Source organism: Canis lupus, chromosome 1 (assembly GCF_011100685.1).
Source record: "Canis lupus familiaris isolate Mischka breed German Shepherd chromosome 1, alternate assembly UU_Cfam_GSD_1.0, whole genome shotgun sequence".
NCBI lineage: Eukaryota > Metazoa > Chordata > Mammalia > Carnivora > Canidae > Canis > Canis lupus.
Window position 1 is genome coordinate 115,217,397 of NC_049222.1, and position 27,385 is coordinate 115,244,781.

At 48.5% G+C, this 27,385-nt stretch overlaps 1 protein-coding gene and 1 long non-coding RNA gene across 7 annotated transcripts in view; one reads left to right on the forward strand and one right to left on the reverse strand.

Annotated features, from left to right (window-relative positions):
- The window catches only part of ACTN4 (actinin alpha 4), a 73,038-nt gene that overhangs the window by 31,243 nt on the left and 14,410 nt on the right, over positions 1 to 27,385 (reverse strand). The window lies entirely within an intron of this gene.
- Positions 1,862 to 27,051, forward strand: LOC111098216. 2 transcript variants are annotated; one of them, XR_005354652.1, is made up of 5 exons: positions 1,862 to 2,059; positions 9,815 to 10,081; positions 21,102 to 21,134; positions 21,260 to 21,397; positions 23,236 to 27,051. It is a non-coding gene; the product is annotated as an uncharacterized LOC111098216 (long non-coding RNA). The 2 variants fall into 2 exon arrangements; XR_005354651.1 differs by lacking the exon at positions 1,862 to 2,059 and adding an exon at positions 9,453 to 9,578.

Sequence of the window (27,385 nt, forward strand, 5' to 3'; positions counted from 1 at the left end):
ACTCAACTACAGAGATAACACCCGCAGGGGAAATGGTAAGAGTTACAACTGGCATAGACACTTCCAACAGAGCTCACTGTGTGCTGGACACCGTGTCACGTATTAGCTTCTCTCATCTTCACAAGTATCTTGTGGGGTAGTTGCCACCACTGCCCCATTTTACAGAAGAAACCAAGGGTCTGAGAGGTGTTGACATCCCACCCACCCCACCCCACCCCCTAGGAATCATGCATCTGGAAAGTTACAGAGCTGGACTTAAATCCCAGAGGCCCCACTCTGAGGTGGCAGGTATGTGCCCTCCTCCCTGCTGCCCTCAGAAAGGGAGCTGAAGACTGTTCAGCATGCTAGCTCCTGATCCAGTGGTTAGGGGCGGACACGGGGAAGTTTCCCTAACAAGGTGATCCCCAGACTCTGATACAACCAAGAAAGAGTTAAGACAAAAATACAGGAGACTTTCCAGATAACAGGAACAGCCTGTGCAAAGGCCCTCCAGCAGGTTGGAGCAGGAAGAAGGGAGCAAGCTGTGCCAGGAGGCTGGCAAGGCCTACCTCCCTGGGCCTTGGGAAGGTCACCCCAGCTGCTGTGTAAGGGGAGAGCTGAAGGGGACGAGGGTCGAAGCTGGACCACCAGGAAGAAGAGAGAATGAAGAGCCTTTGAGAGAACCTTGCGGAAGGAAGGTAGAAGAGCCAGGTTCGAGATATGGACTGCCGTGCCTGAGAAAGGCAAGCTCAAGGTTTCCATTTCACTTCGGGGGGTGAGGCGAGAGGTGTCCAGAGCTACTGGCAGGCACTCTGTGGGAGGAGGAAAAGGCACAAGGCATCTCGCTCTGTTGGGCTTTACTGTTAAGGTCATTTTCAGGGTAAGCACTGACTCTGAGCAATGGCCATGTCCCTGGGCGCTCAGTGCATTCACCTGGCCAATAAATCCCAAATCCTGACTTGGAACCCCTATTAGATACTGGGCATGGGAAGAAGCAAAACAGAATTTACATGTGGGGGGGAGGGGCATGCCAAAGGTAATTATGCAAGAACTGCTAATTACTAGTTCTTACTCTTTATACATAGTAACTCTTTAAAACCACCAACCTCGTCATTATGTAAATTATCATCTCCACTTTATAAATAAAGAAACTGAGGCAGGGAGAGGTGAAGTGACTTGCCCAAGGTCACAGAGCCTGTCAACACAAACACAGGGCAGCCGAGCATCCACAATGTCCGAGTGGGATGCCAGGTCCTGGCAGAGCCAGCAGGATGGGGTCAAGAAGGGTCCCAGCCTCAGCCCAGCCCCCGAGCTGGGGGGGAGCTCACAGAGTGAAGCAGGCAGAGCTGTGCCTCCCGAAGCTCGCCTGCTTCTTAAAGGGTGGCCAGGACCCAGTGCAAGGCAGGCAAAACAACACCAGTGGTGGCTCTGCAGCTTCCCGCCTGTCCTTGCCATTCTGAGAAGGGAGTCTGCACCCAGCCCTTGACCTATCTAGGGAGGAAGGAAGGATGTGGACTTGTCTTTGAGAATACATGTGAAGAAAACCACAGAGAAGAGGCTTTAGAACCTGCCTCTGCACACTGGCAGCCTGTTCAAGATTCTTCTCTGGTTGTTAAAATAGCACAGGGTGTGAGTGGGGGAGAGGAAGGGGTAGAAGGAGAAAGATGGGCTTGTTGGTTCTGCTGGGATCCAGTCACCACTCCCAGTGCTGTGGTGCACCAGGGAAGGCAGGCTTCAGAGGGGCCCCTGGGCTGTTTCTGCTTTGTCACTCTGTGTGTGGGGGGAGGGAGAGGAGGTCTAGCATGCTGGTCATAAAGTCCTTCCTGTGTCACAGGGACCCCTCCCAGTGGCCAGGATGTCGGGGCGGCAGGGGGAATGAATGATGGATATTGTTTGGGAGGTGACCTAAGCAGCCAGGAATGTGGCGGGGTGGGGGCGGGGAGCCTTTAATGAGCCATTCATCGATGACTCCCTCCCCCAACCCAAAGAGTTAAACTCTACTTGGGGGCAGTCACTAAATAAGAAACAAACATTTGAAGACCCAGGGCAACCAAGTGGTATTCCAGCGGGCAGAGTGATGGTGAGTGCAAGAAAGGGTTCTGGCGGGATGCGGCTGACCCAGCTGGAAAAACTTTGCTTCCCTCTTTCTCTCAACGACTTCCTGTTACAAAACAAGGTCCCTGTTACAAAACATGGTGGTAATACTGAAGGGGGTGGTATGGAGGGAAGTATCTGTTGGAAACTGGAATTCCACTAAACCCAGAATAAAGGGAGTCTCCTGCAAAGTCAGTCTGGGCCTACAAACAGGCTCGGCCAAGCGCCTTGGCTGGGGCAAGCACGCTGGCTTTGATGATCAGCCCTGGCAAGGAGGGCTCCTGGACCAGGGTCGGAGGCTGCAGTATTCCTACTCACGCAGCAGATCCTCACATGTGGATTCCATTGACACCACGTTTCACAGAATTTTAGGAAAAACTCTCTGCTGCTTCATGCGGCATCCCCCGCCTTCTGCTGTGTGTGCTGCCCACCCCCTTAGCAGCATATCGCAGGCCAACAGCCTGACCTATAAGGACCAGCTGCATCTTTTCCCCAGGCCCAGGACTGACTGGAAGTGGCCATAGCAAACTCCCCCAGGGTACACGGAGGCAAGACAGGGCTCCCTACGGTGCTGGGAGTTTTCAAACCTCGGCTCTGCAATACCGTGTTGGGTTTGCCGCTCCGCTGGGGCATCAGCTGCCTTGAGGGGGAGGGCGCCGTCCCACCTCCTGAACTCCCACCTTGCCTGGTGTGGCCTCTGATGCTGCCCATGGTTCCTGCTTCCACGGGTCCTCAGGAAGGGTGTCTGGGGCTTGGACACAAGGGAGGGACAGCTATTTATCCCAAGGATAGGCATCCACCCTTCTTATCACCTATCTGCCTGGCTACTGCCAGGCTTCTGACGAGGCCTGGCCCCAGTGGGGCATCTTTTCATTTCCTGAAAGCAGAAACTGCTCTCCTGGCCTCTGGGCTTCATCCACCAACTATAAAGGCCCTTTCAGGGCCCGATGCCTCAGCCTACTGGAATCTGGGTTGCCAGCAGCCCAGCAAAAAGGCAATCACCCTGGCAACAGCTGTATGGATTGTCCAGGGAATCTGTGAGCCTCTGAACAGTTCTGAGACTGTACACATAAGTACTGTTTTGAAGACCCACTGCCTTTAACCACAGCCGAAGGGGACAGAAACCAGGGAGCAGGCTGAGAAAAGAAGATGAACCACTCATGATAACAGGGCTACCATGTAGACAGATGCAGGCCAGCCAGAGGGGGGAAATTAAGGCTGGTGGTTTTGTAGCATGGGGGACACAATGAGCTGCCCACCCAGAACCCAATTCCACAGCTAGCCAAGGGCAAAGCGGGCATGCTGCATGTGCCTGCCCCATGATGACATAACCTAATTTGAAAGCAATTACAGAGAAATATGGAATGCTTCTTAGGTCCTGGCCTGACGTTGCCTTATTCGGAGTTTTCTCAGCCTACATGAAAAAGCTCTGACTTCCCAGTTGAAGGAGAGGTATAAATACCACAGAGCGGAGTAGTGAGCATTCCAGAGGTCCTGCGTGTCTCTCCAGAAACCATCTCTCCCCCACGCCCCCTCCCCAGTAGCCAACGTTCCGCCCCAGCCAATCACCCTGTGAAGCTCTCGGAAACACATGTGCTGCTGCTACTGCAACAGGCTGATTCTGGAGTGCAGTCCCTACCTCATGAGAAGCACTGGTCTAAAACTTTCCTGCAGCTCCTCACAGGGCTGGCTATTGCTCATCAGTCAGGACTTTCCTCAGATAACATCATCTCAAAAAGCCTTCTCCGATCTTGATATCTGCACCCTACAATCACTTAACTCTGTTACGTCGTATTTGCTGTACTTGTTACTTTCAGAAATTATGTCCTCTGTCCGTAACCAGTGTCCCTCCCAAGTGTACCATAATCTCCGTGAGAGCCGAGTCCTGTTGGCTGCAGGGCCCCACCGCATTGCACAGCTGGTGCTCAGTAAACCTTAGAACCAACAGAATGGTTTGGGGGCTTCTCATGTCCAGTCACGGATGACTTCGTGGTTTCTAATCCCATTTTATACTGGTGAGAGTCCCAACTTAGGGATAAAACTGCTTGCTTTCAACAGTTCACAAAAATAAATCCTGGAACTGTACATATTCCAAAAATGAGTCAGGGAAGACATGCTCTTGGCCTGCCACTCCAATGGAAGGGGAACGGGAGTCTTCAGGTGCCTTGTTTGCCCAGGCATTGGGGCCACTGGACTTGCTGAGACCTAGGTTCAAGGGCTGGGCCGGGACACTGTAGCAATGAGCGGACTAGGAGGCAGGCCAAGGAGAGGACAAAGTGGCACGGTGCTCCAGAGCAAGAGCCCTCAAAGCTCAAACATGGGTTCAAACCTTCACTTCGCCACTTGTGTGTGGCCATAGAAAACAAAGTCTCCTCTCTCAGCTCCCACTCCCTCCTTTGTTTTTTTTTTGTTTTGTTTTGTTTTCCACTCCCTCCTTTGTAAAATGAGGATAACAGACAATGATGTGAACGTTTAACAACAGGGCTATACACACATAGTGTGCAGTAAGTGATCAGTTGATGCTCTATTCATCACTGCATCCTTTCTATTCCAAAAGGTGCTACCCACGGCATCAGTGCTGCAGCTGGTGAAGCCAGCTCCCCCAACCCCCGCCCCTAGGATTCACCACGTTGCTGGTTGTACACTAGTGGCTGACACCACATACTTTTCCCCAAACCTCCCTTCCTTTAGCCTGGCTATCTGACTACCAAATGAGTAAAGGTATTCCTTTACTATATGATCAGACCTAGTTCTTCATGCTTCCAGAGACCCTTTAAGCCCAGAGGTTTTTGCCTCTGGCTGTATATTAGAATTACTCTTAAGCTCTTCTGGTGTTTTTTTCTCTCAATTTTTACGATAACAAATACTGTTTGAAGCCACTAAGCTTTGAGGGAATTTGTTAGCCAACAGCAGAGGACTAATGCAACACAGAGGCAAAGTTGCTGGATCCTAGGTGTGCACGTACTTCTTTTTAACGAGGTGCATAGTTTGGAGAACCATTTTTTTTTAAATTGAGTTAGAATTCACATACCATACAACTCACCCTTTTAAAGTATAAAAAATCAGAGTAAAAAAAAATCGGTGAGTTTTAGGTTTTAGGTTATTTATGAGGCTATACAGTTATCACTATCTAATCTCAGAATATTTTCACCAAACTGTGAGCACTCTGTCCCCCCAACGCCCAGCTCCTGGCAACTGCTAGTCTACCTTCTGTCTCCGTGCATTTGCCTTTTATGGACATTTCATATAAATGGAATAACGTGGTATGTGGCCTTTGTGTCTGGCTTCTTTCATTCAGAGTGTTCTAAAGGTTCATCCACGTTATACTGGGTGTCCATGCTCTGTTACTTTTTGTCCAAGTACTATTCTATTGTATGGATGTGTAAGATTTTATTTACCCATTCAGTCATAAGTTGATGGACGTTTGGGTCATTTCTACCTATGCTACTGTGAATAAGGCTGCTACAAACATTCATGTGTAAGTTTGAGTGGATGTGCATTTCCAGCGCCCCTGGGTATACACCTAGGAGTATAACTGCCGGGACATACAGCAACTCTATGTTCAATCATTTAACGAACGACCAGACTGTTTTCCAAAGAGGCTTTACCATTTTACATTCCCATCAGCAATGTATGAGGGTTCTGATTTCTCCACATCCTTGCCAACACTTATTATTGAACGCTTCGATTACAGTCATCCTGGTGGTTGTGAGGTGTCATCTCATTTTGGTTTTGTTTGTTTTTAAAGATTTTATTTATTCATGAGAGAGAGAGAGAGAGAGAGATTGGCAGAGACACAGGCAGAGGGAGAAGCAGGTTTGATGCAGGGAGCCCGATGTGGGACTCGATCCCGGGTCTCCAGGATCATGCCCTGGGCCGAAGGCAGACGCTAAACGGCTGAGCCACCCAGGGATCCCCTCACTGTGGTTTTAATTTGCATTTCCCTAATGACTAATGATGTTGAGCATCTTTTCATGTACTTATGGACTATTTGTATTAACCTCTTTGGAAAAGGTTTCTAATCCTTCGCCCATTTTTTCTTCTTTTTTTAGATTTTATTTATTTATTCATGAGAGACACAGAGAAAGAGAGGAAGAGGCAGAGACACAGGCAGAAGGAGAAGCAGGCTCCATGCAGGGCGCCCGATGTGGGACTCGATCCCAGGACTCCAGGATCCTGGGTTGAAGGCAGGTGCTAAACCGCTGAGCCACCCAGGGATCCCCCCTTCACCCATTTTTTAATTGGCTATTTGTCTTTTCATTGTTGTATGTAGGCATTTTTTAAATTTTTTATTTATTTATGATAGTCACACAGAGAGAGAGAGGCAGAGACACAGGCAGAGGGAGAAGCAGGCTCCATGCACCGGGAGCCCGACGTGGGATTCGATCCCGGGTCTCCAGGATCACGCCCTGGGCCAAAGGCAGGCGCCAAACCGCTGCGCCACCCAGGGATCCCATGTAGGCATTCTTTATATATTCTGGACACTACACCCTTATCAGATACATGATTTGCAAGTATTCTCTCCCATTCTGAGGGCTTTTTACTTTCACTTTCTGAGTGTCCTTTGAAGCAAAAAAAAAAAAAGTTTTTAATTTTCACTCAGTCTAAGATAACTATTTTTCTTTGTTATGTGTGTTTTTGGTGTCCTAATAAACCACTGCCAATCCAAGGTCATGAAGACTTATGTCTCCATTTTCTTCTAAGTTTTATAGTTTTAGTTCTTACATTCAGGTGTTTGATCCAGCTGGAATTATTCTGTATATGGTGTGAGGTAGGGGTCCAACTCCATTATCTGCATGTGCATATGCAATTGTCTCAGCACTATTTATTGAAAAGATGACTCTTTTGGGGTGCCTGGTGGCTCAGTCGGTTAAGGGTCTGCCTTCGGCTCAAGTGGTCTTGGGATCAAGCTCCAGATACTTCTCCCTGCTAAGCGGGGAGTCTGCTTCTCCCTCTCTGTCCCTCCTCTGCTTGTGTGTGTGCTCTCTAATAAATAATAAAATCTTAAAAAAAAAAAAAAAAAAAAAAAAACTGAAAGAAAACTCTCCCTGTTTAGTATGTCTTTCACCCTTAATGGAGATCAACTGACAATAAATACATGGGACCTAGGAGTTTCATAAAAATGTCTACTTCACCCCAGGTCAAATGAATCAGATTCCCTGGAGATGGGTCTTGAATAATGAAATTCAAGAAGCTTACCAAGTTGAGTCTAACATGTTGCCAGGGTTAAGAACCACCACTTTAATTTAACTCCCTCATTCTGTAAGTGAGGAATCCAAGGCCCAGTGAGAACTAAGGAGCCCCTGGATTTGTCGAACTGAACTGGACCATGGAGCTAAAAGAAACCCCCCAGAAAAGCAGGGGGAGGCAACCCAGGGTAGGGGAGGGGGTCCTCCAGTCTAAACTTGTTTCTGTTCTTAAATGGACCTTTTCCGGAGCTATCCCACACACGGAAAACCAACCAACCAACCAACCAGCCAACCCAAAGCTACTCAGATTACACTCAAAAGAAATGAGTCCTCCCCAAGGGGGAAGACGCTGCCCTCTCCACAGAGCACACAGGGAGATAAGGGTCTCAACTAAAGGTAGTTGGGGCCCATAGGGTTGAGGTAGAGGCAGCACTCAGCTCTCAAAAGAAAGCTTTTCAGCAGGAAGAAGAGATGGGTGAGGCCTACCTGAAATAGCTACCTTTAAAAGAGAAAACTTCCACTCCCAAAAGGCAGTTTTTAAATTAGGGCAGCAGCAGAGACTGGGGACATGCCCTCCGCCTCCTCTCGCCCAACCTGGCATTTTGCTGTGAAACCATCAGGCACAGGGGCGCTTCACCTGAAGAACAGGGAGTCTGAACTACAAAAACCCCATTTACTTTCAATGGCTTACAGCTGAGCTCAGGTTTCGGGGTAGGAAGAGAGATTAAAGATCGTCTGGTTTAAACTTTGATCCTTCAGAAAGATAGCCAAGTGAGCCAATTCTGGCCCTGAGACTGTGCAGCTTGGAATCCTAACAGGTGCCCAAGAAACAAGTCTTTAGATTTATCATTTCAGCGTGGACAATCCACCCATGGACTTGCTTACCTAGGTAACAGGCATTTGGTACTGGGGGAGAAAAAGCAAGAGGGGGCATTGAGCAGACTCCAGTCTCATTCAGGCAAGCGCTACTTCTGCCCTGAGCCACCAAGGCCCAGCCCAGAAACTCCCGACAGAACTGAGAAGTGAAAAGGCAGGTGGCATGTGGAGGCAGGGCAAATACCACCATTTCTCCCTCTGTTCATCCTCTAGCAGACAGCCTGATTCCTGCTGGAACTTACATGATCCACAAACTGGGCTGTGGTAGGGGAAGGGTAATTATGCCAGGCCTACAAGCGATTTCTAACAGTGGGGCAGATTTTGCTTTTGACAACTACAACTCCTCCTTGGTGATTCTTTCCTTTTTCTTGTTTTGGGACATTCTGATTTAATGGTCCACCAATCAGGTCAGAAACCTTTTCCTACTCCAGTGAAAGCTGGGAGGGGTGTCTGGGGACGGGTGACATGACTAGGGCAGAACTTAGTTGGTCTAGAAGTCTGTGCTCTTGACGACTAGAGCCTGGGGCAACACTCAAGACATAAATTTGTTTCAGATGTACTCTGTCCCACTGGCTTCCCACTCAGAGCCCGGGAGTAAGATGATCCCTTCGAGAAGAAGGGTGAGTTCAGAGGCCAAGAGAATATAGGGCATTTATCTGCATGATCAATTCCTCTCATCCCTGAGTGGACCAGCACTGGCAGGGGGCCCAAGGAGGTGCTGAGTACTCATCAGCCTGCCCACCCTCTGCTGAGGCTCAGTGCAACTCCTCTTTGGAGCTGGCACCGAGCAGGGGCTCAGTGAATACTGGGTGAGGGAGTGAATGAATCCATCGTCAATCTGGGAGGTGCCTCAGACCCAACATTCCTGGCTTAGAGTTCGGAGTTTGCCAAGAGGTAATTGGTGGTGTTCAGAGTTATCCACTCTAGCCCTTAGCCTCGTGTAAGCAGGCTCTGGGGGTCTTTTTCCTTTGCTATTTTCACTCTGTCTTAGATCCCTTGAACACAAAAGGACAGTATCAACAGTGTCTTGAAAGGATTTAAAAAAAAAAAGAAAAACCAAAATAACGTTCTATAGCCAAAGGGTAATTACAGGATTGGGAGGAACCAGTCGAGAGAGAGAGAGAGAGAGAGAGAGAGAGAGAGAGAGAGAGAGAGTGAAACCTCTGACTCATAATCGCTCCATTAAAAATGGTGAAACCGTCTGCCCTGGCAGAGTGACAGGGCTAGGCTCCCACTCCGGCTCGCCCCACCTACAGGCCTTCCTGGGGCTGGTACTAAGGCCTGGCCAAACCACAGAGCAGTCATAAGGGGCAACTGTCTCCAGGAGCAGTGTGACGTCAGCGAAGGAGGAGGCCCCTGCTGCTCTCAGGGGTAGATCTGACTCCTGGCCCAGTCAGGACAGAGGAGTGGCTTTGTGCGTGTGTGTTGGGAAGCGCAGAGGTAATGGACCGCCGTCGTGAAGGTGTGGGGTCAAGTCTTCCAGGGAGGACTCAAGTGCTCCAGCTCTCTCTGACCCATTAGTGCTGCTATGGAGCTGAGTTTTCAAAGAGAGCAAGAGGTGTTTTTATGACTGGGTGGGGTATGAGGTTTCCCCTAATCTAACTGTACAAATGACTCACATTTATTGAACACTTAATGCTTACCAGAATTTGTTCTGAGTGCTCTATATTTTACAGATAAGGCTCCAAAAGCTGAAGCAATCTGCCCATGGTCACACAGCTGGAAGGTGTCAGAGCTGGGATCCACACGTCTCCTAATCAACCTCAAGTCTGACCAAGACTGCTTTGTTTGTGGATCTTGCTGTCAGACACCACGTAAGGTGCCTCCTGTAGTTTTTCTCACCTGACCCATTCTAAGGAAGACACAAAACCAAGTGCAGTCCCAGAGGCCCTTGGCCAATTCCATCCACCATAAGCACCGCAGGCCTCGCGCTGGGCTGCAGGGTGAGTCATGGGAGAGGGAGGGCAAGTCAGGTGACCCAACGAGAATCAGAGCTATGCTGAGGTGGCCTGGTTACCTTGACATTCCTGTGATTCTGCCAAGGTAAAAAGTAACCTGAGGAGTTTGCCTTATATGGGCACAATGACAGATTTCAACACAATGTGTTAACTGACCCTGCATCAAATCTGTTCCCGGATTGCACAGGAGAGGCTTGATAAAGCTCTGAAAGTATAGGAAATAACAATTTATGACAGGCTATCACTGGTGACTCATAAAACAAAGGTGCAGCCCAACTGCCATTGTGTGCCCTTTAGAGAAGTGGGGGAAGGTTGGTGGCTCCCAGGCCAAGTGGCTCTATCACTCTCCTTCTCACACGTGGCAGGGGAGGCCTGGCTTAGACCCCTCCCTCTGTTCACAGGGCCTGGTTCAGCGCAGGGCCTGGAGGAAATTGATTTCAGGCTGGAGCAGAACAGCCAGTCCTCTATGGGTTCAGAGAGCCCCAACCACCTGCTCTGTCTCAGAGGAGTTCAAAAAGGAGAAACAGGAGCTGTACTGGGAGGCACAGCCTTTCAGGTCCACAGAGAACAAAATGGCTAGGTGTCAGTTCCCTGACACTGCCTGAGAACCAAAGAAGGTGACTGACTAGGCCTTCCAGGATTCCAGAGTCATTCATTCCAGGCTGGACCCAAAATGCTGGTATCAGACAACCCCCCTCCTGGGCAGCCCCTAGCCCCTACCCCCCCACCCCCCAAGAAGAAGACACTGCTCTGAGCCCCAACCAAACTGCAATCATTCATTCTAATTTTCAAATTATTGGGCATCTATGACACACCACCTACTATTCTGAGCACTGGGATTAAACAAGGCCAACAAGAGTGGAGAAGTGGACAAGGAGTGATTTTCAAACAGCTATCCCAAAAGAGCTCTGCCTTGAGGGGTGCCAGTGATGAGGGCAGGTGCCCCCTACTCAAATTAACCCTCAGCAGCTCTTTTTGTCTATTTTATAAAAATGGCAGATACACAAGACTCAACTTGAAACACAGTTGTGCTGCTGAAAAATACCATGGCGTTAAGTCTCAAATCCTCCATGTGAAATCTATTCCAAGTGGCTGTGGCCCTTCCACGGTAGCCGCTACATCCCACCGGATCGAGTATGAGTGTAAGACAGGGCTCTGTGGAGCTCTGGAAGGGGAAAGGGGGGTTTCTGGTGCCACTGACGTGAATTCCCTTCCCTTCCCTGCTAAAGCCTTTGATCCTCTCTGCTCCGTGGGTGGCAGGAGGCTGGAGAAGGCAGACACCACATGTGCTGCCATTCCAGTCTGAGATGGTGGAAGCCTGCTCCCTTCTGTAAGGTGGAGCAACAAACAAAGGGAAGATAAGAAGGCCTAGATCCCAAAGTTCCCTCAATGTCTGGCCTGGTGCCCACAGATAGAATTTGACGGGGAGGACGAGAGAAAGGCAGCCTGAATCCACAGCAGAGTTGCCGGAGCTGGCAGCCATTCTTCCTGGGGGGAGCAAACCCTTGCCGTGAATTCTAACTTCCACAGCATACTCTCCTCTCGAACAAGAAAACTACAGGCAGGGCAGCCCCGGTGGCTCAGCGGTTTAGCGCCACCTTCGGCCCAGGACCTGGTCCTGGAGATTGAGTCCCACGTCGGGCTCCCTGCGGGCTCCCTGCGTGGAGCCCGTTTCTCCCTCTGCCTGTGTCTTGGCCTCTCTCTCTGTGTCTCTCATGAATAAATAAATACAATCTTTAAAAAAAAGGAAGGAAGGAAGGAAGGAAGGAAGGAAGGGAGGAAGGAAGGAAGAGAGAGAGAGAGAGAGAGAGAAAGAAAGAAAGAAAGAAAGAAAGAAAGAAAGAAAGAAAGAAAGAAAGAAAGAAAGAAAGAAAGAAGAAAGAAAAAGAAAACGACAGGCAGAGGGGATGAAAAATCCTCAAGTTTCTTTCACTAAACAACTACTAAGGTAAAACTGGCCTGCAGGTTACTTTCCCATCTCCTGGAAGAGCTGAGATTCAGGACAAGTAAAGAGAATCACAAGCAAGAGTCTGGGGAGACCTACAGAACCTGACAGCTCTACCCCTCAAGGAGTGTGCGGTCGGGCTGGAGAGGGACACTATAGGCTGGGCAGTGTGATCGGAGTACAGTAGAGGTCAGGCGACACCCAATCCAGGCTGTGAAAGAGGAGCAGTGTTCTGATAGGGGATGACCTGGGAAGAAGGTCATTCCATGTGGTGGAAACATCAAGAGCGTAAAAAACAATGGGCAGATGTCCAGGGACCCCTGAGAAGTGGGAGGAGATGGGGCCAGAAGGCAGAGAGGTTGAAGAACTCCAAAATTATTCTTTGGGCCATGAGGGGCAGGTTTCTTTGTGACCTGATTAGATATGAGTCTCAGAAAGATAACGTTCACAGGGCTAACACGCGATGAAGCAGGGGCCTGGAGTGAAGACAGCTGGGAGACTGCTGAGGAGACTTGGGCACACAAGCATTAACTCACGGAGGTCTCACAACAGCCCCTGGACGCAGGCACTATCCTCACAGAGGGGTTAAGGCATTTCACCGGAGCCACACAGTGAATGGCAGCACTGCAGCCGCACCCAGACAGTCTGACTGGAATGTGCACCCTGAAGCAGCCCATGTGTGGACCCGAGCTAGGGCACCAGTAGTAGCAAAGGAAAGGAGGAAGGTGAGCATCTGCAGAGATACTTGAGAGACAGAAATGAGCAAACCTGGATGCCCCTCCAGGCAGGGTGAGAAGTCACAAGATGACTCCCAGGCTTCTGAGCTGGATGTGACCCACGGGCAGGGCAATGGCCAACCCGGGCAGAAAAGCCCCAGAGGGAAGGGCCTGCAGATCGAGCGCGGTCTAGGCTATGCTGAAAGTGAATTATGTGCTGCACAAGCAGCCAGCACTCAGAAACTGAAGTCTAAAACTTGGCAGAAGGGTCACGTTTTCCCTTGGTCACTCATTTAAACATCTCCTGAGCTGCTCCCATGGCCGGGAGTGGTACTGGTGCCCAGCATTCAGGGAGAGGTAAGGCCACATTCCTCCATGAAAGACCTCAGAGCCTAACAGGTGACAGTGATACGTGAGCAAACCATTGCATGGGAGAATAATGTGTATGTTGGGACTTGAGACACGGGAGTCCTGCACAGGGCGGTAAGACCAGAGGCCAGGGAGGATAAATTCCTCCAGGGAGGGGAGCCTGGGTGGCTCAGTAGGTTAAGTGTCTGCCTTCAGCTCAGGTTGGGATCCTCAGGTCCTGAGATCAAGCCCCAAGTCAGGCTTCCTGCTCAGCGGGGAGCCTGCTTCTCCCTCTGCCCCTGCCCCTGCCTGTGCTCTCTCTCTCTCTAATAAATAAATAAAATCTTAAAAATCCTCCAGGGAAAAGGACACACATTTAAGAGGTGGGTAGAGGGAAAGGAGCCAGAGACGAGGATGAGAGGAAGTCAAGAAATAGAGAGACAGTAATGTCAAGGAAGGCAAAGGGGAGGAGTTTCTGGTTTTTTCTTAAGGCAATGTCAGAAGCATCAAGTGTGACAGGGTGTGGTGTGGTTATACTGAAAACATACATCCGTATCAGTTAAACATAAGGCGCATTTATGGGTGATGTCTGGAGTTGTCTTTAAAATACTCTAAAGTGGAGTGTTGGACGGTGCTGAAAACAAGTTTGGCAAAATGATAATTGCTCCTGCTGGGTGATGGGTACATACGGATTCTGTTTGCAAATGTTCCTGTGTGTGTGTGTGTGTGTGTGTGTGTGTGTGTATTGAAAGGATCATGCACTGCATAGATGTTGAGAAAGGAGGGCAGCCACCACCACCTGTATCCCCAGCACTTAACACAGTGCCTGGTGCAGGGGAAGCGCCAAATCCATCCCCTCTTGGGGGTAGAAATTAGCCAGTCTCTAGAGATTGCCAAGAGAGCAGCCGAGGCCCAGAAATGTATATGGGAAGTGAGAAAACAGAATCAGCAAGCAAAGGCTTACACATTTTTAAAATCACCAAGGCCAATATCCAAGCCCACTTCTTTTTCCCAGGACAGAACCATCCAGCACCATTCTATTTTCCTATGAGAGAGACACAGAGTCCACTGCCCCCAGCTTTGGTTTCCCACTAAGTTCCCTGGGCTCCTCTCCTCTCACTATACCCAGCAAAGGCTGCTGGGGCAAATGGGCCCTTTTCAGAGGCATATCAGAGCACACCTCACTATCGTCAAACGAACAATCTCTTTTCTCCTCTCCTGCAGAACAAAGTTGTATTTAGAAGGAAAAACAGTCTCAGGTTTTGTGTCCCAAACAGAGAGAAGGTCCCAGGGGCACAGACTCGGAACAGAGAGTGGCTGCTCCCCCAGCATCGCTCTCGTGGACAGTGAGGGAGGTGTGGAGGGATGAGGCAGACAAAGCCCAAGGCCAGGCCTGACAGCAGACACAGGGCAGACTGTCATTCTGAGTCCCATGGCCTGGAGAGCAACGAGGAGCTATCGAATTCTGCTCAACCACACCATGTAGCCTATCTTTCTCTAGATTTTCCGTGGTTTGGGCTTCTCTGCCAATGCCCCATAAATAACAATGGCCACCAAAGATAGCCCGACTGAGCTTCCTTTCCTGGTCCTGCATGTCTCCAGGCTCAGCTCAGGATGTGGAGATGAGTGGGCTGCCCCAGACCACGGTACAATAACGAGCTGGGTTTCAGGAAGGTGGACAGCCTGCTAAAACATGGGCTACGTTTTGATTTTTCCAGCTATCCCTAGAAACAAGACACTTCGCTCTCTTACCATATGAGTTAATTTGACTTATAGGTAGCAATTTCTGTATAAAAGGATGAAGTTTAAATAAAGAAAAAAAAAAAAAAAAAGACAGGTCTTCCTGCATTTAGCCACCTGTGTCATTTTGAAGGCAGGGGCCTTCCTCTTGTCCTAATCACCGTTGTGTCCCGCTGCTGAGACCCGTGCCTGGCACACAACGTGCGGACATCTAACTTGTTAAATATTTGCACAGAATAGGATTCTGTTCTAACTATGATTTCCCTCCTTTCCCCACTCGAAAAGCATCCTATTTGTGCCTCATCACTACAGGCATTGATGTACAACTCTGTGAGGACAGCTGGCTACCCTACTGGGGCTGGAAGTGACCCAAGGGAGGACTTCTTAGGACGTTCCAGAGCGCAGAGCTTAACAGAGAGGCCGCGTTTAGATGGGATTCAACTGGCCTGCAGAGACGGCCTGGTTCTGGAGAGTGACAGTGCCTTCTCAGAGGAGGGCCTGTGGACACTCAATCTCTACTCTTAACATCAAGGAGAGACACACAAGTGATGGATGGAGAAGTGGCAGGTCCATTCTACCTGCTTGATTGGCTATTTCTGCATTCATCCAATAAATATTTATTTACGGAACACTTGTATCTGCCAGACATGTGATGGCATCACGCTAAGGACACAGCCATGGACAGAACGGATTCAGTTTCTGTTCTCAAGGCCTTCACAGTCTCATGGTGAGCAGAGAAAGCAAAGGATGGTTCCAATTAAAAGGAGAAATAGAGATGACAGACATGCCCCTAAGAAAGGTACTGAACCTTAGGCTAGAGGGGTCAGGTAGGATTTCTCTGCAAAGAAGAGTATAAACTCAGATCTAATGAATGAGCAGGAGCTGGGATTGCTAGGGATTTGGCAGCAGGAGGGGATGGAAAGGATTCCACAAATAGGAAAGAGCATGGAGCAGAGGCAGCTGGTGTGCCTGGAGCACAGTGATAGGATGGGAAGGGGTGAGAAGATCCTGCAGGGCCCAGGGGACTTCCAGATTTGATCCCAAGGGCAAGGGTTATCAATCAAGATTTCAAGCAGAATATTCTCTGGCTCCCAAGTAGAGAAAATGGAGGGGAGAGGGCCCAGGGTTGCTGCTCAAACTTCAGCATCGGCACCTGGCCATGCTGGTGCCACAGAAGCTGGGGCACCTGGTTATGCTCCTGCAAAGGGACAATGAGGCTGCTTCAGGAGAGCCAGGCGGACCTCAGGGCTTCCTGAGATGAAAAGCTACAGCTCGGGCCTTTCCGGGCCTGTCTGTAGTAAAGAGCAGAAGGGCTGCCTGTTTACCTTCCACATCCGGCCACAGTTGCCCTGCCTGGGTGGAAGGCTTCCCAGAGGGAAGGACGCATGTGGTGCTCTGTAGGACACATAATACCTCATCTAGCTTCCTCAGAGCCCTGGGGGGGCCCACCTGCCTCCCTCAGAAAAGTCTACAGCCCCCTCACAGGACACTGCTATACAAAGCGCTCATTCTCTCCCGCCTTGGTTTTCTCACCCAGCAATACTGAGTCTGCCCCTGAGCCACAGAGGCTCCATCCACCATGCCAGGTCTGAGATAATCAGAATGAATAATAGATTGGTACCTCTTTCTGGGAATCTCACTTCCGCTTCAATGAAGACCCCTTCAATGCTTAATGCTGACATCTAGCAACTGAACTTTCTAGAACTCAAGTGCAATCTTCAAAGAGGAGCTGGCTTCAAGTTTAGACCTAAGACAGCACTCTTGCCTGCAGTTCCCTAGTTGAACAGTTCCCAACCTCCTACCTCCAAAGGATCCTCCGTATCCAACAGGATGAGACCTCAGAAAGACTCCATCCCAACCCCCAAACCAGGAGACTGAGCAGTTATTAAAAGAGCCACCATGTACTGAACTCTACAATGTGCCAGACAAGTCCCACACCATCCCTCACTGGACTATTACAACCAGGACATAGATATGTTATTGAACCCATTCTATAGATGAGGAAGTTGACGCTTCCTTCCCCAAGGTGCCCTGGGCAGTAAGTACTGGGTGAGGACCAGACTGGAGCCTCTCTGGCTTCACAGCCTATGTTCATGCTACAGCCTCCAAGGCAAGAGAAAGCCTGAGAAGACACCAGGCCCAGCTTCAGCCTCTGTTTGGCACCGCTGTGGACCCTGGGAGTGCCCAATGTCCAGGGCCTGCTTTCACTTTGCTACAAGGCCTCTCAGCTAGGTGATATAGAGTTGGGCCAATCCAGCTGACCTATCATCAGGAAAGTCCATGACAGCAGCTGAAACATCTGCTCAGCACCCCATCAGCCAAGGGGCACATGAACATAAGATGGACTTGAACCCTTCATGGCTGCAGGCCTCACTGTTAGCCACTGTCAGCCATAAGGAACCTGGCTTAAGATGTTCGCAAAAGTCCTTTCTCTTGAGACATAGTTTTAGACTTATTAAAAACCAACAAAGCTGAAAAGGCAACACCCAAGTCAGGTTGGCTATAGTCTCACCATATGCTTTTCAGACCAGGATTAATTCTTTGGCTGGTTTTAGACCTTCAATTTCAAAAATATCTAGTTTGTGCTTGCCTGCAAAGGAATGTAGCTGGGCACCTCCCACCAGCAACACAGAAAACAACTCCTATTGCCATCACCTGGTTTGGCCAGAGAGCTAAGTCAACTCTTCAACATCACACCACCGTTTCAACAGTCCTGCTCTGTCAAATGCTTGTCTCCAATCTAAGGTGCTGAGGTGAAGGTGACATGCTCACAGACTCGCAGAACTCTAGGCTACTGAAGCAGGGCCATCACCAACTCTCTCCTCTCCCATTCCCCAGGACCCAAATCGTAGGTGCTCTGATGCCAACACATGCCTGAAGTCCATGAAGGATCACCAAGAGCACTTGAGTCTTACTCCTAGGCATATGAAGTCACAGAGAAGAGAACCAATCGCTCAGCCCTGACATGGGAGAAATAATCAGAAAGAGAAGAGCACGGTTTGATTCTTGGTTCTGCTGCTTATTGGCTGAGTGCCCGTGGGCAAGTACATAACCTCTGCAAATCTGTTCCCTCATCTGTAAGGTGGAAATAAAAACACAAGGCTGAAACCCTACATTTTTTGCAACATTATCGGTAACTGCCAACATTGGAAGCAACTCAAGTATTCATCAATAAATGAATGAATAAAGAAGATATGGTATATTTACACACATACATGCAGACAATGGAATGTTAGCCATAAAAAAGAGTAAGATCTTGTCATTTGTGATAACATGGATGAACCTAAAAGGGCCGATGCTAAGTGAAATAAGTCAGACTGAGAAAGACAAATATCCATTTATACAGGGAATCTGAAAAACTAAACAAATGAATAAACAGCAGAAACACACAAATGGTGGGAACTGAGGTTGTCAGAGGGGAGGTGTAGGAGGACAGGCAAAATGGTGAAGGGGAGTGGGTGATACAGGCTTCCAGTTAGGGAATGAATAAGTTATGGGGATAAAAGGTATAGCATAAGGAATATACTAAATGGTCCTGTAATAGTGTTGTGTGAGGACAGATGGTAGATAGACTTGTGGTGAGCACAGCATCATAATATACAGACTTGCCAATCACTACTGCTGTACACCTGAAACTAATGTAATATTGTGCATCAACTATACTTCTATTAAAAAACACAAACAGAGATCCCTGGGTGGCTCAGCGGTTTGGAGCCTGCCTTCGGCCCAGGGCTTGATCCTGTAGTCCCAGGAACGAGCCCCACGTTGGGCTCTCTGCCTGCTTCTCCCTCTGCCTGTGTCTCTGCCCCTTCTCTCTCTGTCTCTCATGAATAAATAAAATCTTTTAAAAAAAAAGGGGGGGGGGATCTCTGGTGGCTCAGCAGTTTAGCGCCTGCCTTCAGACCAGGGTGTGATCTGGAGTCCTGGGATTCAGTCCCACGTTGGGTTCCACGCATGGAGCCTGCTTCTCTCTCTGCCTGTGTCTCTGCCTCTCTCTCTCTCTGCATCTCTCATGAATAAATAAATAAAATCCTTTTTAAAAAAACAAACAAACCCACAAACAAGGGCACCTGGGTGGCTCAGTTGGTTAAGCACCTGACTCTTGGTTTCAGCTCAGGTCGTGATCTCAGGGTAGTGACTAGGGTCGTGACTGGGGGGGGGGGGGGGGTCCACACTCAGCAGGGAGTCGGCTGTCCCTCTCCTTCCCCATCTGCCCCTCCCTCCCACTGCACCTCTGCTTGTGTGCGTGTGTGCACGTGTGTGTGTGCTCATGTGTGCATGCTCACCTGCATGCACACTCTCTCTCAAGTAAATAAGTAACTAAAATCTTAACAAAACAAAACATGCAGGGGTGTCTGGCTGGCTGGCTCAGTCAGAGGAACATGCGACTCTTGATCTTGGAGTTGTTAGTTCAAGCCCCATTTTGGTGTAGAGATTACTTAAAATCTTTAAAAAAAAAAAAAAACCCACACAAAAAATACACAAGGCTGATGTGACAATAAAACTAAGGAATAGATGGAAAAGTGCCATATGCTTTATGAGGTGTCATGGGATCTGTCCCAGCATCAAAAAAGGACATGTTTCCATGGTGTTCCACTTGACTGGGAGCCCTATGAGGGCAGGGCTGGTTCTGTTGGGGTTTTTCACAGCTGTATACTCAGAGCCCCCAAACAGTGACTGGCATGAAATATGTATTTATAGAATCAATGCTTTCTGATTGCATTTAGAATCAAACCCAAGATCCTGACCAGATGCACATCCAGGCCGCTGTCAACTTTCTGACCTCCTTTTGTACTCCCTTCCCCACTGGGCCCCAGCCACCCCAGTCCCATTCTCTCTCTTCCCACACTCTGCTCCCAGGCTGACTCCTGCGCACCATCCAAGTCTCCTTTCCCTGTCACCATCCCCTAATGACAGCGAATTCCCCCCTGCACCCTCTTAAAGGGATCTGCTTTTTCTTTATAAACGTGATCACATTTTGGAACACTAAGTATTTGGGATTTTTGTTGCTGCTTTGAAAGCCTATCTTCCCTACTGGGCTGTAAGCCTGATGAGGACAGGAAGGAATAGCTCATTTTACTCTTGCTTCTGGCACATACCGAATAAATGCTCAGCCTACGGTGAATGCGTAGACCACCTCATCTCCTTCATCAACCACAGTGGGATCAATTATCTAAAATGGGTGAGGAGGCTTCACTTTCTCTCTTTTTTTTTTCCCCAATGCATTGCTCTACCTCTCCTTTCTCCATAATTCATTTCCTTCCTCCTCTATTCATCCCAAATCCACCAAAAGGGACAGACAGAGATAAGAAAAACAAACACCCATGTATGGTCCAAATGGCTGGCAGCGGAACCCACTTAGAACTCCTACTTGGTCTCTAACCTCATGAACCTTGGCCTGACGATCTGTGGAGAGCTAGAACGTTATCACCCTCCTTGCTGTGGTAGTGTGAGAACCCCGCTGGACTGATGTGACGGGCCTACAAGGGTGACGAAGTCTCCTCCACCCAGCTGTTTTTCTGGGTGGAAAGTGCTTTCCCTCTCAGAGAGACTTTCCATCCATGGAGAGGCAGTGAGCAATGCAAAGCATTACAACCATTTTTCCTCCAGCTATTTCTAGGCACACAAATAACATGTAAGGACTCAAGGCCAGCTTGAGAAAACAATTGAGCCAGGAAATACTCAAGCCAGTGCGGAGGCAACAGAGCCCAAAAAAGTTAAGTTGAGGGCGATGGCTTTCTGGAGAGTTTCCTGGCTCTTCCCAGACAGAAGGTCCAAATTCAAAGTTCAACAAGGATCCTTTTCTGTGGGACCATTCATACAATTAACAGGAGCCTCGATTGGAGCTTAGAAAAAATTATGTGAATTTTTCAGGAATCCGCGTCAAAAAAATTTTTTCAAGTTAACAAATTTATTGCACACCAAGTACATCCCATTTTTCTGAAATCCATCAACCCTCATCAGTAATTAGTGCTGCATTGTGGTTTTTCTAAGAAAAGATCTTAGAATTGGTCTCTTTCACAAAATCTGGATTGCCAATATCTTCCAGAAGTCAAATTAAAGGGATCGTTCCTAAATGAGTATTTCTGTACACCTGCCACTTGGGTGCAAATTTTGAACTGGCAGCTAATTTTGAACGTTGGCATTGTTCACCAGGTTATTGTGTGTGCAAGAATAGCTGCCTTTGTATGTAAGTGTGGTTAGGGACCTTCTAAAACAAAAACAATAAAAACCTTTCTGCTATTTTTGTTCACAGAAACATGGAGCCAGATCCTAAAACATGTACATGGTGAGAATTTTGAGGAGCCAACTATTTGTTAGCTATGGTAAAGGGGGGGGGGTGTCCCAAAGATGGAACACCACAGATAAGGCAACCCGCTTTCACTGCCATTCATTTCAACCACCTTTTATCAGAGCTGTCAACAAGGAGCAAAAGAAAATGGATTTTCTCCTTCCTGGTAAGAGGATTAAGCAGTAGAAATCCAGTCAAGAGGAAAGAAGGAACTTCTGAAGGAAACTGCAGAGAGGATCAAGAGCATGCAAATGTTCAAGGTCAGAGGTCATAAATGGGTAGCTCTAGGGGCCATAAAGGCCCCATTTTGTTCAGCTTGCTAGTTGTTGTATTTTATTTATTTTATTTTATTTTATTTTATTTTAATTATTTTATTTTATTTTATTTTATTTTATTTTATTTTATTTTATTTTATTTTATTTTATTTTATTTTATTTTATTTTATTTTATTTATTTTTTAAGTTGAATTAATCGCCTCTTAAAACTCCATTCCAAATTTTTGGAACATGAAATCCCAGACACTCATTCCCACCTGGCCACAATCAGATGAAGCTGAACAGTGTCTGCCACAGCCCTACCCAGGCTACTTCACTGGTTTTTGTCACCTGCCTTATGGAATCCAGGACCACAGTCCCTCAGCTCCAGAAGAAAACCAGAAGCACTCACATCCATTCCCCTCACAATGGCCCAAGTGACAGGACTGCCCACCCAGGGTGACAAAACCACCCCCACTCAGCTTCCAGCTTCCTTTGGCCACCATCCCACTGCGCTATGCTCCCACAGACCCAGAGACAACCTGAAATCCCAGGTGGGAATGGAGGGTGTTCTGTGGTCCCCAAACTCCAGAATGGAAACATCAAATTCCCTGGGGGACCTCGAAGCCATTCTTTCCAGGCATTCTGACCAAATGGTGGGGCTGGGAGGCTGACATGGGGCAAAGGTATGGTCAGGAAAATGTTAGAAACAGGATATACTGGCTTTATGGGGCCCAAGAGGAATGACACCCCCCTCGGCTGCCCACACTTTCCAATTGGTGCTAAGAGTGAACAGCTATTTCCACTAAAGATCAGAAAAGTGCTAAAGTTTCCATACATTGAAGATCAAGCCTTGAGATTTTTGGCTGGGCTGCAACTGCCTCTCTCTCCTTCCCTCAACTCTTGCTTCCACCTAATTAGCAAGTGAGCTAGCATTCCAAGGGATGATTTCCAAAGTGTTCCCAAAGAACAAAATCCCAGGACTACAACCATGAGGATGTCAGCCCTGGGACTGCTACGAGCCCATCAAAAAGTGGTGCTAACCTCACCAACTTCCTGAGGCCACAAGGGACTCAGCTTCCTGGTGGTTACCACAAAAAAACATGGCTCCTGATGCCCAAGGCAGATCTAGAATCAAGCAGCAGCTCGAACAAATCCAAGGGCAGCCATCTTCTCAGGCACTGGCTGTGGTTTTTGCCACCACCCCACCATGATCTCCACCAGTTCCCCAGCTGACACACACACACTATGTAAATAAAAACAGCAGTCTTATGGCTTCTAGACTCCTCCACCCATTCACTTAAGACCAGACTGAGGAGGCACTGAAGTTTCTCCCACATACAAAGTCTAGATGCCACTGATGGTGGACAACTGCAACTCTGGCTTCCTTGGCCAGAGAAGCATCCTTTTTGCCCACATCCTTCTCTTTCCAGCAGTGTGTCTCAAGCCAGGACAGTTCTAAGAAAAGCTGGATCCCACAGTGATCCCTCAGCCTTGGGGAACTTATGAACCCACACAGCAGGAACCAAATGCTCAGGACTCACCCGGAGGTCAATTTATGAGAGAGTAGTAAACCAAAAGTCACATTCATAAGTACACGTCACCTTAACATCCAATTCACTTTTGCCATTAATTTCATTGATCATTTTCCCCTCCAGAATGTAAATGCTCTGAGGAGAGGAGGTAGGTTAGTTTTCTTTGCTATCTCTCCACCCTAACATGGTGTCTGGGTAAATATCAGTTGGGGGGCGGGGGAGGGGACGGGAATACTAACAGATCACAGGATATGAACCTCAGGAAACTTACATGGCTCTTATATTTAATCCTCAAACTTCCTTTTAAAGCTGTGAGGATGTTTTCTAAGGAGAGGAAGGTGCAGGGGGCACTCCAAACTGTATCCTGATCCTGCATTAGCATTTCAGAGCTTTCATCAAGAGACCAGACTGTGCAAACATGAAAGGAGACCCCGCATTAGAACCTCCTCCGAGTAAATCATCCATGGTTTATTTGGAATTCTGGGTAACAAGCACCTCAAAAGACATAACTCTCCTTAACCAGGCCTGGATCTTCTTATGACTGCCTTCTGCCGTATAAATAGCAAGCCAGCTTGCATATTTTGCATTAATGTCTTCATGCAGGGCTGGTTTGAGTTTATTTTTGTTGCTTTCATTTTAAGACTGTGTTTATGCCTCTCTGTTAGACTTCCAGCCAGAAGAAAAATGACAAGATGCTAAGCTTGTCCTTTTTTCAGAGATGCTCCAGACGGTTCCTGGAGGCACATGGGAAGATTAACAACTTACAGGTGCCAACTCATGGCATGGGTGGTTTTCCAAAATGTTTTTTGTGGAAAAAACAGACACACGAAACTAGGCCTGTGTCTCAGTTTCCACACTTCACAACGGAGCCTCTCGTTCTTAGAGGAGTGGCAGCGTTCACCTAGTGCTGAACTTAGCACCCTGCCTTGTGGGCCACAAATCCCACTATAGAGAAAAGCACTAAATGCGGAATGGCTCAGAAAAGGCTGTCTCTTAAAAAGGCAGCAGCATTTTGAGGAGCAAAAATAGCAAGAGAGAATTTTTTAAACTTGGAGAAGTTGAACCCAGCTAAGAATATTTCAAAGACCCCCCACTTATGATTTCCCTCCCCGCCCTGCTTTTCAATTGACTTGCCTCTTCTGAGGACAGCTAAACACACACACATTCACAAACTCCTTTTTCAATCCCACCAACCCTCCTCCCCCAAAGCCAGGCTCGCAATGACAGCTCCGAACAATGACATCACCCCAGGTTTGCCTCTTTGGCAGGGTCACCAATATTGTTTGCAGTGGATTTCCTGTAAAGGTTCTTAAGGCAGGAAACTAGTCCTGTGCCTTGAGTCCTCCGCCTGTTTTGAACCATCCTGTCAAGTCGAAACAAAGGCTTTTTGTGTTTTTTCCTTTAAAAAAAAAAAAAAAAACTTCCCTGCACTTTTAATGAGCACCTTAATTACAGCTAAAGTATTAGATATATTTACGGATGACCTCATGCCTGCTGATAATTAGCAATTTGAAAGACCTGGCACATCTTTAGCGCTGGTTCCTTCTCCTTCACCCCCTCCCAGAAGCGTTCAGGTTAATTACTAAGCTTGACCTTCCAAAACAAAGTAGGTCTGGCCCAGTCAGCCCCCCTCCACCTGGGCTCCCAGGCGGAGAGGGGCCCTTCCTCCTTCTGAGTGGAGAATGGAAACTGCGTCAGAGAGGGTTGATTCGCCTGGGATAATGATGTAGGAGGGGTGACAGGTTTCTGGGGGGCCCTACTCTAAGTGCCGACAAGTTTTAATTAACGCCCGGGCTAATTCAACCCTGGCACAGTCAAGGGGAAGAAAACTGCTCATCTCGGAGAACGTGTTTCGATTTGTGAGTCCCAGTAGTGACGGAGGAGTGCCCCTCCAAGGGGGCTCTCACCGAGGACTCTTCCTGTCTATGTATGCTTCAGGTTCTCCTGGCCCGTGAATCCCAAAAGGAGGTACGGCTGACTCAGGCTGTTCCTTTCCATACACTTCTCTGTGCGAGAGGGGTGTGTGGGCCAGATTTGGAAAGCGCAAACCGGGTGGCCCTCCAGCAGGGTCCGCCTGCACCCCCACTACTCCCCCAATCGTCAGTTGTCCCTCCATTGTAACATTTTCCAATTTCCAAATTTGCTGCGGCCTGCGCCCTGTTAGGGGAGAGGCTGGGAGGCGGACATTCTCCTCATTCTTTTGCCTTATTAGGTTATGGATTTGATTGCTTTTGGGGGGGATAGGGGCTAAGTTGAGGAATGGCATCAGGAAGTGACCTCGGGAAGGGGGGGCTCCCCCGGAGGAAGGCAGTACAGAGGATGGAAGAGCAAGCAGTGAGAAGCACTGGGGAAGGAACCCTGGAAGAAGCATGGCTCTGTGAAGCGCTCTAGAAGGTCCCATGTTCCAGGTCAATGACTGGAACACCTCTACACCCTGTGATAGCATTTCTGCAAGTTATTTTTGGGGTTATCAGTGAGAAGCTCTTCCTCTTTCTACATCATTACCAGTTGAGGGATAGCAGCATGACCTGAGGCTGTGGGTTGTTTCTAACTTGAGTGGATAAAGATTTTTTTTTTTCTTTCTTTAGAGGGAAGAGGACAGGGCAAGAAGGGGATCTAGGGAAAGAGCCCCTGGGCTGATCCCAAACTTAATAATAAGCTGTCTTATTCATGAAAAAGCCTTGCCAGCACTACCTATGGCTCATCCAGACATGAAACTGTTCAGGATTTGCAACTCTGAAATAAGCTACCTCCCTAGGTAATGAGGCCCAGATACTTGACAAAGAATTGGCCTTTGAAGGTGCTGGCTAGGTTTCAGAGTTCAGAGCTCCCTAGGAGAAGACTGAGGAAAGTGGGTACATGTTCTGGGTTTTCACTGAGCTGCACAATTCAGCAGACCTCTTCAATTCCTTTAAAGAGAAGATGCGGGATGCTTGGGTGGCTCAGCTGGTAAAGCATCTGCCTTTGGCTCAGGTCATGATCCCAGGGTTCTGGGATGGAGCCCACATCGGGGCTCCCAGCTCAGTGAGGTGTCTCCTTCCCCCTCTTTCTCTTCCTGCCGTTCCCTACTTGTGCTTGTGCACTCTCTGTCAAATAAATAAATAAAATCTTTAAAAGAGAGAGAGAGAGAGAGAGAGGACATAAGCAGCTGAGCCCACCTGGATGCAGGCTGGTGAGCCGCTGAAATAATTCTGAGAAGCGTGCCAGGCACTGTGCCAGATGCTTTATATATACACTATTTCACTGAATCCTGGAATCATCTTGTGAGGTAGGATGATGACCCCTTCCAAAGGAGGACACTGAGGCTTAACCCCTATCACTTGCCCAGGGTCACACAGCCAGTGGGTGGAAGGAATGTGTGCAGAAGCTAGGTCTGTCTCCCTCTAAAGGCTGTGCTCTGACCCTCTTCCCACCACACACCTTCCACCACCCCCCAGTTCTGTTGCCAGAACCAAGCCTGGAGATGGCAGTGCAGGAACACCTCCCACAGGAGCTTCAGCACTCTCAACACCCCCTCCAGGCTTGCAGCTGCTTGGACCAAGAGACAGCCTGAATCCCAGTGACATCTGAGCCGCCTTCTCTGGTCTGGTGGGTAGGCTGGGTGCTATCGGTTAACCCACTAGCTGAGCAGGCATCTCTTCTCAGAGCCTGGGATCGTGCAAGAAATTTTGTGACCCTGTATATTCTGCAACTTCTCCCTGAGAAAGCTCTCCCAAAACATGGGTAGAGCAAGCATTCTCCCACTACAACCAATGAACCCCAGGTTCTCTCCACCAAGAAAGCCCACCTCCCTAACATCACAGCCTTTCAGAAGTGGGAGGAGAAAGCATCTCAACGATTATGAGGCAGAGTCTGCCTCAAAGCCATAACAAGCTAGAAAAGGAAACCGGCTAATGCTAAGTCTGCAGCACTTTCTCCCTAACAGCACAAGCAGTGCTCTGGTGCCCAAGCTACAAAGTCTGGCTCGCTCCAGGTAACACTTCCCACCTTCACCACCCCCACCAATCTTTCCACAGCAAACCTACTGGTCCCCTGCCCCCAGCAGTCTAAAAGATGGAAGCCAAAAAAAAAGGGGGGGGGCGGAATCTCTGGGTGGCTCAGCGGTTTGGAGCCTGCCTTTGGCCCAGGGGGTGATCCTGGAGTCCCGGGATCGAGTCCCATGTCAGGCTTCCGGCATGGAGCCTACTTTTCCCTCCTCCTGTCCCTCTCTCTCTCTCTCTCTCTCTCCCCCTCTCATGAATAAATAAATAAATCTTTAAAATAAATGAATGAATGAATGAATGAATGAATGAATGATGGAAGCCAGCTTCTGCTGGATGATTGCAGCCGCTACTTTACTTTCATGAGTTGACCTATGTCACAGGTCTCAAGCATCATCTAAAGGGAGAAAAACCCAACCTGAAACCACACAAAGAAAGAGGCATGGGCCAGCTACCCGAACCTTATCTTGCAGTGGGGC